The sequence below is a fragment of the Tinamus guttatus genome, unplaced genomic scaffold (genome assembly GCF_059628265.1).
Source record: "Tinamus guttatus ecotype Peru unplaced genomic scaffold, ASM5962826v1 Tinamus_guttatus_pri_ptg000320l, whole genome shotgun sequence".
Classification (NCBI taxonomy): Eukaryota; Metazoa; Chordata; class Aves; order Tinamiformes; family Tinamidae; genus Tinamus; species Tinamus guttatus.
In genome coordinates, this window is record NW_028288854.1 from 156,842 (window position 1) to 169,137 (window position 12,296).

Consider the following 12,296-nt stretch of genomic DNA (forward strand, 5'->3'; position numbering starts at 1 on the left):
GCTAGAACATATGATAGTTCATGAGAAGAGTTAAATGTTTCTTGGAGAATGAGAGGGCTTGAGTTAGATTGAATCTTTTCTTGGCCCAGTGGACTAGGAAAATGTATGCTTGATAGCATCCCTGTACTCTTGGCAGCAGCTGGCAGTTTTATTTCTATCTTCTGAGGGAACTTGCAATGCATAATAGGTGAAAAACCACTGTCGATATCGACAAATTTGTACTTGCTTGCTATGGAAACACTTGTTTTTCTTTCTGAGGAAAAAGATGATAATTCTGGGAGGATTTAAGAACTGGGATGGATTAGGCTGTATTTCCCACAAGTAACTGTACATTTAAACAAACTGCAGGATTGTTGGAACATTTCTTTTGGAAGCAAGAGTTACCTTTGGAAGTCAGTGGTATCAGATAAAGAGTGTGGATAAGAGATTGTCTGGTACCATCTAATAGTGATAAGTTGAGATTCCATTCAAGCACTGAGGAGTAGATATAAGATAATTATTCACATCATACAACAACAGCTCAAAAAAAAAAGAGGAATTTTATTCAAGAGGGTTGATGGTCCATTCTTTTCTAGAGAAGAGAGTAAAATAATTGTTGAAATATGCTGTTAGAAATCGTATCAGATAGTGATCAGTAAAAACAGTCCGATTAGCTGTCATCTTTAAAGGTTTATTATACCAGTTGATGACAAATCTTGGAAAATCCCATATTTCTGGGATGATCTATCCTGTGTTCGCTCCCTTGCTTTCTCGCCCTTGGTGCTCTAAGTGTGATTGACCAGTGTAAGCAGCCATGTTGTGCTTTCCCTTACTCATGGCCTTCCCTAATTGCAAATGGTAAATGGGCAAGTAGTTCTGCAGAGACCTAAAGCTGATCCTATCCTTCATCAAAAAAACCTGCTTGAGCAGCAGGTCAGTCTCAATTTATCACTAAATGGTTATAAGCTTAGACTGCAGGTTTAACTAACTAAATTAATCAATATTGAGAATTATTGCTGCTTTTGTGCTACTAAAGTTAAGGGTTTGTCAGCATGTTCGCTATAATCCACGATTTGGGGGGGTTGACAGCTTAACCACAACAGTTGGCATGAGACTTGCAACACAAAGCCTTAGCCGAAGAGCAAATTTGTTTATTTGGCAGCACATGTAAATATAATTACTTTTGGCTATTTAAATTTAGAGGATGAGATTCAACTCGTGCTTGTGCCAGCTTTAACTAGCACAAACCCTGGTGCTCTGGAGTAGCAATGGAAAGTCTGCCAGGGAGAAGGTGTTGGGAGGTGGCAGAAGGTTCCTGCCAGCGCAAGGTGTTAGGGTGCTAGCTCTGCTCCTGGAGCAGGCATGGCAGGTAAAGATGTGTTGGCTCGAGAGCCTTTCTTGGCAGGCCTCAAATGGAGGCTCCAGTGTGTATCAAATCTGCCTCCTGCCTCCGCAAGAAATTCCACAATGCTATTTTTCTTCTCTCTCGTTGAATGAATAGTCTCTGGGAAAAGAAATAAGTGTCCCTTGGAGGTAAAGATGGATGGTTGGAGATTTGTAGTGTGAGAACTGCACAAGGACCAAGCTTGTGGCTCTCAGAATGGTGGCTCATAAGGGAGTTTTAATGATATTTTTAAACGAAAAGTAATATTTTGTTATCGGGCATACTGAGGTTAGGCTAATAGTTAATTTGTTTGCCTATCATGCTTTTATGCCTGCCTATTTCTCTACTTTTCATAATACAGCCAAGCGTTGCATGTTTGGCTGTAGGATGTTATTAAGCTAAGTGTCTACACCTGTACGAGGCCCTTAAAATTATGTTCACAGCAGATCTGGAAAGCTTTTCTGCTCCACATACTTATTGATCTAAACCAAAGCCAATATATTTGGGGAAAAATAACAGGCAATGTTGGGGCTGGGCAAACTTGGAAGAATAAATTCTGTTCTTTATCCCTAAAGCACAATGCTCTCTGACAGTCTTAACCATCACCTTTTTGGTTACCAGGAATATCCTTTTCATACTTACTCTTTGCCCAGAAGCAAGACACTGTTTTTTGCCCCTGACTTGCAAGGAAGCTTGAAAGGGGAGGTAATGGCATTTATATACTTCTATTTAGAAATGAAGAGTTTTTTTATGGAAACTACATCTTACCTCAGCTATAATCAAGCACTGATTTCAGCAGAACAGCTAGTGTGTCGCAAAATAGGAATTAAGCTGTTTTAAATCAAAATGCTGAGCCAGTTTCTTTAATATATATATATATATATATATTTATATATATAAAGAAGTAAATTGTTCCTTTGTGAAAGAGCATTACATTTGATTACAGCCTCTGTGCAATTGTCAGCCTCTTCCCCCACAGAAACCATGGTTGTGTCAAATTTGGCAGAGCCAGTCCTGTAATGCCGCAGATAATCGAGCGCTTACAAGACGTAGGCAGAGGTTGCTCTGCTTACCATGGAAACAGATAATTCTCCTGTAGCATTTTTTTTTTGCTTTGTGTATCTAAGAAGTGAATTTAAGAAGTTAGGTAAATTAAGGGATTGAGTGATAGCCTGATTTTGGCATTAAGCCTGTTTTTCCTTGCTGTGGTGTTAAATCATAGCTTAATGCTCGCTGAATGCATTGTCTTGAAATTTCTTATAGCCATTAAAATAAGCGATTTAAAAAATCCTGCAATATAAGTACCATATTCTAGCTGTATTGTTATCTGTTAGAGCACAGTGGCCTCTTGGAGTTTTTATAAACAGATTGTATTATTTAAATTTGTGTTTAGGCACATTTTAAAAACAGAACTATTTACCCAATTGCCCAGCACATCTCAGGTGAATGTTTATTCAGGGGCTTTTAAGCAAATTAATATCTGATATAAAATATAACATGCAGAGCTGTATGCTTAATAATGCAGGTTGGAATAGTGTAGGGTACATCTGTTGTGCTGAGTAGGAAATACAACAGTGATGAGATTTAAGCTTTTGTCTTACTCATGCAGGAGTTGTCTTTCAGGTCTGTGTGTTGGATGCTTAGATATGGTTCTGCTCTTAAGATGATGCTCTGAAGTTTTCTCCTGTAGAATCTAAACAAGCACCTGTAAAGAAATTGTTTCCCCTTCTATCAGATATGTTTCAGTATTCAAAAGGAGGAAGAAGAGGATAAAACTTTCATTGCAGACTTCACTTTTGAGAATTTTAAAGAATTAAGTTGCAGGGGAGTGGTGAGTTAGGTAATGAATATGATAGGAGACAAGTTTTTTTTGATTCCCTGGGAGAGCTAGCGGTACAAAAAGTCCAATATAGTTTCTTATGCAAGTGATAAAACAAGATGTTTTAATCTCCCTTATTCACAGTGTAGGTTATTAATTGTTCTCTCTGCTGGCTGTTGATATAATGTGAAATTTTCATTCCCCATTCAAGATGGAAAAAGTTGTGGCTGAAAATGTTAACATTTGCATTTTTATTTGTTGATTTATTTAAAGGACAGCCTCTCTTACAGCAATCCATCACTCAGTGACACCCCAAATATGAATAATGTATTGTAGACTTGCAGTTACAATGTGTAATAAGTGCCAGAGACAGTAGAAGAATGTTAACTATGTTGCAAATGTAATATTTATCAACTCATAGTTCATTGCTTTCGAGGTTCAATAATACTGACCGTAGGACGATAATATCACTTATCTTGATTTTAGTTGGGCACCTCTGTATGTAGAAATAACCCATCTATCTCATACTTACAAAATAAATGTGAAATTTACAGTGCTTTATAAGAAGCGCATTATAGGTTTCTTTGCTTAGAGCTCACAATTCTCCTCTCCTGCCTTCTCATTTACTTACATCTAACATTGATTCTACTCCAACTGCCTGACCCAGATGGTGAGCACTGACACTCTTTATAGAGGCTTTATTTACTGGCTGTATTATGATCCTGGTGGTGGTTGGATCAGGTCGCTCTTCCTGTTAAAGGCCAGTTTTGAAAAGCAGCTGTTAGAAACTGCTTTCTTGTTCTTGTGTCTAAAACGAGAATGGCTGAGAGAGAACTTCTCCTATGGAAATACATAAATGCAAAATCTACATCATCTCTCCTTTAGAGAATCATGACTATCAGAAGTAGAAGTGTTCAATTTGGTCAATGGTTATCATTATAGACAGGGAGTTTGTTTACAAAAAAACATTAATTAAGCCAGTGGAAATACATTAATGCAATTTTGAAAGATTAGGATTTAAAATTCAGTTTTTACTTTGAGAACCAATTTTTTTGTGGTACTCTATATAAGAAACTTTGCAGCGAAGGTACGTTGTGGTAGCAAATCAATTTCCAGTAACCATTTTCATTTCAAGTTCTTGCTCTGGAATTCTGCTTCAGAAACTGCTCCCCAAAGGGCAAACACTTCTCCTTATCTACATTGTTCTGGTACTACCATTAAAAGCTTTGAAGTCTCTGGGGTGAAGAAGTGTAGATGTGAAACCAGGATTGGGATCAAAGCCAAGTTTAACAATAGGAAATTTCAAGGTTATGCCGAAATCAGATTTCACCTGTGTAGACTGACTCTTGGGGAAACTGGAATTGGGTTCAGCCATGAAAATAAGCATTGATTATATTTCACAATTCAGGCATCAAATAAATTTTAAAGTGATGTTTTGTATGTACATTTGAGGTTATCAAACTTAACACATCATCACGTTTTTTTTTTCTTTACTTTGTGTAACAGGAACACCTATTTGTGTCGAAGGGACCAATTTAGTAGCTGCTCTGTGCTAACAGTTTTGGTGTGTCCGTTGCTGACAATGAAAATCACATTGGGAAACTCTGACTTGCAGTGAAGAGGATTAATGTTAATTAGCAATTGTTGGCTGTAATTGTCACCCTCGTTAAAATGCAGAATTATGTATTTCTTAGTTATAAATAACCTTTCTAATTGTACTTGATGTATGCCAGTTTAATCAAAAAGTACATTTGCAAACAGGCAGATATTTGCATTAATCTAGCACTGGATCTTTGAGTCTTTTTTGATCGTCTTTTATTCCAAAGTTGACTAGTTGGGGGAGGTCTATTACAGCTACATATCCTTTACACTTTTTTTTTATTCAACTGTGTGGATCTGACAGGATTTTGTATTAAAATGAGGAGAAACATCTTCAGAGAATGTTCAGTGCAACAGAAAACGTGTCAGTTTTGAAGTAGTTGGCAAGGTTTCCATCATTCAGTGGTATGACATGTTGATTGTAGTTTGAAAGTAATAATAAGTGAAGTACAAAGAGAGTACAAATCATATTATGAAGCCAACCTAATCCTTTAAGCCTGCTTTTTACCATAACTTTCATTGTTAAATCTTGATTAGTTTTTGCGCTGCTTTTTCACTGCTTTTGCGGGTTTTCAAATAGCACATTAAATCTGAAATGAATGTTCGTTCATTGGATGTGATTCCCATTTGTACTTGTAATCAAGACTCAGTGTTTTCAGGTTCAGTCTGTGCTTTGCTCTGCTGCCTTGTCAAGAAACCTGTTTTGACTGCATTTTTTTTTCCTTTCCTCCACTGATAGTCTGAATATTATGCATTGTAGCTTTTAAACATTTTCCAGAAGTTACTGTTGTGGAAGATTCTATAGAACTTGACAAATTAGGACTACTCTTGGTTCCTCTCTTATTGATTCTCTGAAGAATTGGGCATGGTTCTCTTCTCATAGCACTTTAGTCGCTTCTTTGTTCCTTCTCCATCAGTAGGAGCATAATAGAACTGCATAATAGCATATACAGAATAATCACATCTTACTTTAAGATGCCATTTTTGAAAATGCCTTGTTCAGATGCAGCAGTATCTTTGGCAGGGTATTGAGGTGGCAGTTTTGCTTTGTTCTTGTTTCCTGAAATAACTGAAGCTCACAGGAGGGTAGTAAAACCTCCTGAACTCTAGAGCTGGGATGGTTTTCCCATACGGCCCTGGATAAAAATGCAGCAGATCAGCAAGAGTGTCCAGGCAGCAGGAGCAACTGCAGGCCGATACCATCAGCCATCCAGACAGTTTAGTCTGAACATTCACCCTGTGAGCTCACAGCCATTTGCTTCTTTCCTATTTTTCCACCTCGCCTTGTTGCAAGGCCAACTTCACCTTCCTTTTTCTTTGCCTTATTGCCCTTTCTTCGCTCTCCTCTCCCAAGACGTGGCACTGTCATACTTCCACCAGGCTGCTTATTCTCTCCAGGTGTTCTTTTTCTCTGCCCTTTGCCTGCCTTGACTGTTTAGGCTGTAAACTCTTCCGGACAGGACCCTGGCACGGTGAATCTCCATGCTTGGTTGGTCCATGTAATAAATGTGATTAACTGTGATGCTAGTATGGTTAGGGTGGAATTCATCTTGCTTAACTTATCTGAGCTAGTTACCCTCAGCTCCCTTTATGGTTGATGGGCTATTTTAGGATGAGCTAAATCACCTTTGGGTGATACCTGTCTCCTTGTGCACTGTAAAATGAGCCCAGAGTAATGGGTGCTGACATCTTATCCCTCTTGTGGCTGAATATATGGAACTAAAAATAAGTTGTGTGTCTTCTGTGTTTTGATTATAGATTGGAGGCAAATGCAGGGTTAACCTATGTGCTTCATGGTCAGTGGGTTGTTTATTAATACAATGTTAATACTTGCATTATAAATCAAAGGGCTTAGGTACTGAATGCTCTGGAAAAGGGAGTGAGCAGGTGAACATGCAGCATCTTCCTCAGTGGAACATAAGCTTATAACATAAGGTATTTAATAAAAATAGGGATGATGCAAATCAGGAAAGAAGGATAAGAGCTGTGTGTGTCCAGAGATGGTCTCAGTAGACACAGATCTGTCTTCTCAATTATTTCCTGCTGATGAGTTGCCTGCTTACAAAAGTAATTCTTCTCTCTGTATCACTTCAGGACATTAACCAGCACTTTTCACTATTTGGTTTCCCCCTTTCCAAAGGTCTGGAATTTAGAGTTTTAATGTACCTTTTTTTTTTTCCCCTCTTTGTGGTATCCTAATTCTTCTCTGTCTCAATAAAAACCTCCAGATCTTATGTTTACCTCTATGAATAATATAGTACTGTCAGTGGATGTCACTTCATTATTTGTCCTTTCTCTTGACCATTTATGAATGCATTACAGTTCAGACCCTAGCAGATTTCTGTGAGGCTCCCATGCCATTTTAAAGCAGAACAATTTTACTGTCAGCTCTTTACCTGTCCATAAGCGGGTTTTCCTTAGTTTGTGGCAGCTTTTGAGTCTTTAGCGACAGATTTGTTGAAAAGGTTTTGGAACACGAGATAGACAATACTAACTTTATTTTCCTTCTTTTGGATGCATAATAGTGCTCTAAATCTATTAGAGTTCTCCGATTAATTATATCTTTATATAGATTCTTTTCCAATACATCAAGCTCACCTGTGTTATGAATTCTATTATTTCTATCAATCTGCTTGGTCTAAATGTCAGACTTTTTCACTTATAGTTTCCTGCACCACTCTAGATCCCTTTATAAAATATATATATATATATATATATATATATATAGATTTGTCATTTTCAGTGCCCCAGAATTGAGGTACTTTTAGGCAATTAGTCACGCACCAGTTAATAGTTGAGCTATTTCATACCTGAGCTCCCTTAGATCTTAGTGAGCACCATCTGATCTCAACACTTATTTTTCATTCCGTTGCTTTGTTCTGCAATGTATTTATATGACACTTCAACTGGAGTCACATCTGCCACCACATGCTCTCTGACATCAGAAACTTCACAGGTTCCTATGTGGTGAATTTGTTCATATAATTGTGACCTTTTCTGCTATGGCCTTATCATCCTTAGGTGCTCCTTTCTAACTTTATCTCCTCCTGGCTTTTAAAGATGCTCAGGCAGGCTTCCAATTTTGATGTATTTAAAGCAGAAGTTAGTTTTAGGCCTTATGCATTCAGTAAGATAACCCATAATTTTCCTTGGCTGGGCTTTATTGTGTGTTCTGTTTTAATCTATCAAGGTTTATTCTTTGCTATTTTCCGTATTTGGACCTGAGTGGACATAATTATCTCTTTTACTGTTCCACTTAGCTAGTCTGACCGGATTTCATCTTTATGAAGTCTTTCTTCATAGGTTATGTGCCTTTCTTTGGGCCCCAGTATGATACCATTAAACAAATGTATACCATTTGCAGACATTTTTGCTCTTTTGACTGCCCTTTTTAATTTTTTCAGAAACTTTTTCATATTTGTCACTTTCCCTTCTGAAATGAAAGACTTCTGCTGTGAATTTTTGCTCAATGGGGATATTAAATCTAAGTACTTAATGTTTGTTGTTACACTTCAGTTGTAACATCTGAACAACCCATTGCGCTGTTCAGATGTGGGGGAGGTTTTGTAGGTAGTCTAGAACTCTTCAGATTGGAAAAAGGGAAGACTAAGGTGAGGATACCTTAGAAATTTGTAAGATCAAAAATGACACGGGGATAATGAATAGGAAACGGTCCTTCACTGATTCATCTGCTGGAAAAAACATAAAAACAGTGGGGCCTCCAACCAAATTAGGAGAAGGTACATTCAAAGTGTGCAACATTTAGAGAGAGACGTAGAAGAGATCCAGTTAGTGCTGATTTGCTGTAGTTATTGAACTCTCGGCTCCACATATGCCAAGATTCTGTACTAGTGGCTTCCTCTTTTATGGCTTTTTAGCTTCTTTTATTCATCCCTAACCTATGGCTTGTTAAGCTTGTTATCCTTGTTAAGACATTTCTGATGTGGAGGAAAAAAAACCCCCAATATCTAGACTTAAATCTCAGTCCTATAAGGTTGCCGATCTGGAGTTAGTTCACTGACAAAAGTGGAATTAGAATAGGACCTAATAACTAAAGAGTTGTTATGCTCCTGATAATCCATGGGGAGGGTAATGAAATAACTGAAGTATCTGCCCATGTTTTGGTAGGGAAATAATGGCACTATTTTTGTATGAACCTTGAATTGTGTAACATACCTTCTAGTTTCCTGATACAGATTTGAAGGAAACTAGGAATTGATGGGGTAACCGCTGCTTCCCCTGTACGGATTGCTGTTGTCAACCTACAGTTTCTTGCTTAAGATGAATGCACTGATTTCTACAGCAAGGTGGACTTTTTTTTTTTTTTCTTATATTAGATGTTCCTCTTCAAAGAGTAAGTTTGACTTTGTGAACAGTCTGTGACTGGAAAACAGAAGTTATCTCCTTGGTGTTTAAATAAGATTAAAAGAGAACTCTATCTGTTTATTATTTTCATTCCAGATTTTTCATTCCACTCAATTTGATAAATTGTAAATATTGTTTTAATTTAGCGTATCAATTTGTCAATGCAACAACTTCCAGATCCTAGGTAATTTAGGGTCTTAGATAATAGTTTTGATCTGTTTGCCATGTTTATGTGGTGGTACTTCATTTATGCCCTTCTGCAAGAAAAAAAATATTGACTTTAGTCTGAATTTATCAGGAAAAGGGGTCATTTGAAAATGTAGTGGTAAATTTATCTATTTACTGAAAGTAAATATCTTTGGTTTTGTCTTTTGTCTGTGTCTTCACTATACAAAGTTATCTTTCTGCTTTAGTAGTGATACTTTAAGTGTTGGTTTTCTCCTTTGGTTCATTCTGTCTGTAAGTTTTAAATGATCTTATTTTATATATACATCTAAAGAACGTAGTGAGGGAAAAAAGATTTTTTTAAAATACTTTTTTGGCAAAAAACACTCTGTAGCAATACATTATTTATGTATTTAAAATATTTTAGAAGAGTTTCTCAAAGCTTCTAATGCCATTGCACTTTTAACTTTCATTTTTGCTTCATCTACATTGAATCATCTTTTAATACTTAAAACATAAATTTGATTTATTGAAACATTTCAGTTCTGATTATTTTTTAATAAAGATGAAGTCTAACCTAATGAAATCACTGGAATGAAATGAGAAAATTTTAAAAGAATTAATAAGCTGAAGACTTGAAGGTTTTATTAAGTCACATATGGCTGTATGTTTCTCTGTGTGTATTGCCCTGGATCAGTAGGGTGAGAAACATGCCATGCCAGAAATGACCTTTGCGCTGTTAGACTGTCTTTTTTCTGCTATATTTCTAGAAGGATGAGTTGCACACAACTTGCATTGCCAATAATACTTGGGTGTATAAGTCCTGTACCTGTGACCATGAAATTGTTCTTTGAGATGTACAATAGTACTGAATTCTGAATACTGAAGATTTTATTTCCCATCATTTTGACCTATAAATATATTTTGTAGAATACATGCACATCTGTCAATCTATCAGGTGACAGTGAAATGTCACAATGTATGAGCAACTTTCTGATTTATAAGTTTGCAGACTTCTTCATACTTTGGGAAAGAAAATGTTTCCTGCTCTATGGAGATCATCTAATAATTCAGTGTTGTGCTGAGCACATATACCTGTAGTACTATGGCTGCAGTTTTTAACTTGCTTTGCAAGTCTCAAGTCCAATGTGGCAAATTCGTGTCACTATGCCCTTACCCGTGGATCTACTGATAAATGTTCAAGTATGACTTTTATCCCAGCACTTTGTCCTTGTTGAGGAACCTCCATGGTTTCAGTGCTTCTTTCCCCCTTACTGTAACAGGGGAACAGAGAAACGGGGACTTTAACAGTGCTTCAGCTGTCGCTTCTCCCAGCTTTTGATGACTGTGTAGTTGCTCACTGCATCCCTATTCTTATCCATGCATCCAGATCTTCCTTCCTTGCAAAATTCAAATCCCTTTCAGTTTTCTTTTTTCTATCTCCCAAAGGCATCTTGGCTCTCTCAGATTTCTAGGCATGAGAGAAGCCTATGCTTTCCTAGTGCAGCCTGTGGTGCCAACTGGGTGCTACTATGAGCTTCTTAAGGACTGTGTAGCTCACTAGAATGTAGAGGCCTTTTGTAATTACCTGCACAATTCTGTTGCTTTCATTCCTGTTTTGTTATGAACTTTTTAGAAGCAGACTATTTCTACCAGTGCACAAGCCGTAACATCACATGACATTGACTTTACTCAAACCAGAAGATTTTCGTGCCAAGGTTGTAACATTGTATCATTACTTTATTGCATCTATGTGAAAATTTTAATTTCACGCCCTGTGGACTTCACTGTCTTCCTACTCTCTACTCGTGTTGTTGCATAGAAGGGTAAGTCCCTGGGTCACATTCATATTGTAGGGTTTTTTTTTCTCTTCCCCCCCCCCCCTCTTTTAGAGGAGTTCTGTTTCTTTTGAGAGGTCTTGCTGTAAAATTGTTTAGGGATTTCTGCCACAAAAATTTTTGCAATCTTTAAGTGAATATACTAAGATATTTTTGCTAATTGTTTAACATGTATATGTGGTCTTTGTATTGAGGGGAAAAAATATATCTATATATGATATTATGCTATACCGTGATGTATTTTTACATGAGTAGATGCAAGTGATGTGGTGAAAGTATGTATTAATACATACTTGGGATATGGGGAAGGCTTATTTAAGTATATCATTGCATTTCTCGTGTCCAGTCTGATTTTACTGAGGTGCAAACCCTTCAGTGCAAAGGTAGCCCTTAGTTAATGTTTTGGATTGGTTTATGGAGCTTCCTGTTTTGCAGATGTTGGCAGCTTCAGCACTTGCCCCATGCAGGCACTGTGCGATAAGCGATGGCTTGGTCCTTGCTAGTCGGTCCTGGCCTTGTGTCAGTGACGTTTTCAACCATCACGTGAGGCCCCTCCGCATTTCACATATGCCATGGTCCAGTAGCTTGGTTCACATTCCAGCCTTTCTCTTCCTAGTGGTTAGATATTCAGCAGAATATGGGGATGGGAAGCCTGGAGCCGGTCTCTGGAACTGCTGAGTGCCTTGCCTTTTTCTTTCCAAGAGCATCAGTGACACTGTGGTGTCTCTGACACAAACACAGCTTGTCTGCAGGTGTATGGTTATCGCAAAGTAATCCTGCGGAGCCCCAGATCATCTTTGCTAGTTACTGCTGGGAATGAACAAACTAAAATTTCTCTCTCTACTCATCTGTTCAGCAACCAAAAGTAGGTAATTTATCCCAGTGGGGCACTTACCACCTGCGTAAAGTTTCTGAAAGAGGTTGTTAGCGTGCCCTGGCTCTAGCCGAGGGACACCAGGCCCGAGTGCCTTGTACTCCGTGCTTTACCACTGGCTTTTTCTGTAGGGTGCCTCCCAGCTTAGTACTTGCACAGTGTCGAGCCTGTTCAGGGCCTGTTTCCCCCCTAGCTGACAATGACACTGCCACCTGCCACGGTCCCATGCTCCCCACTAACCCTCGTCCCTCTTTGACATACTAAACCAGGCAC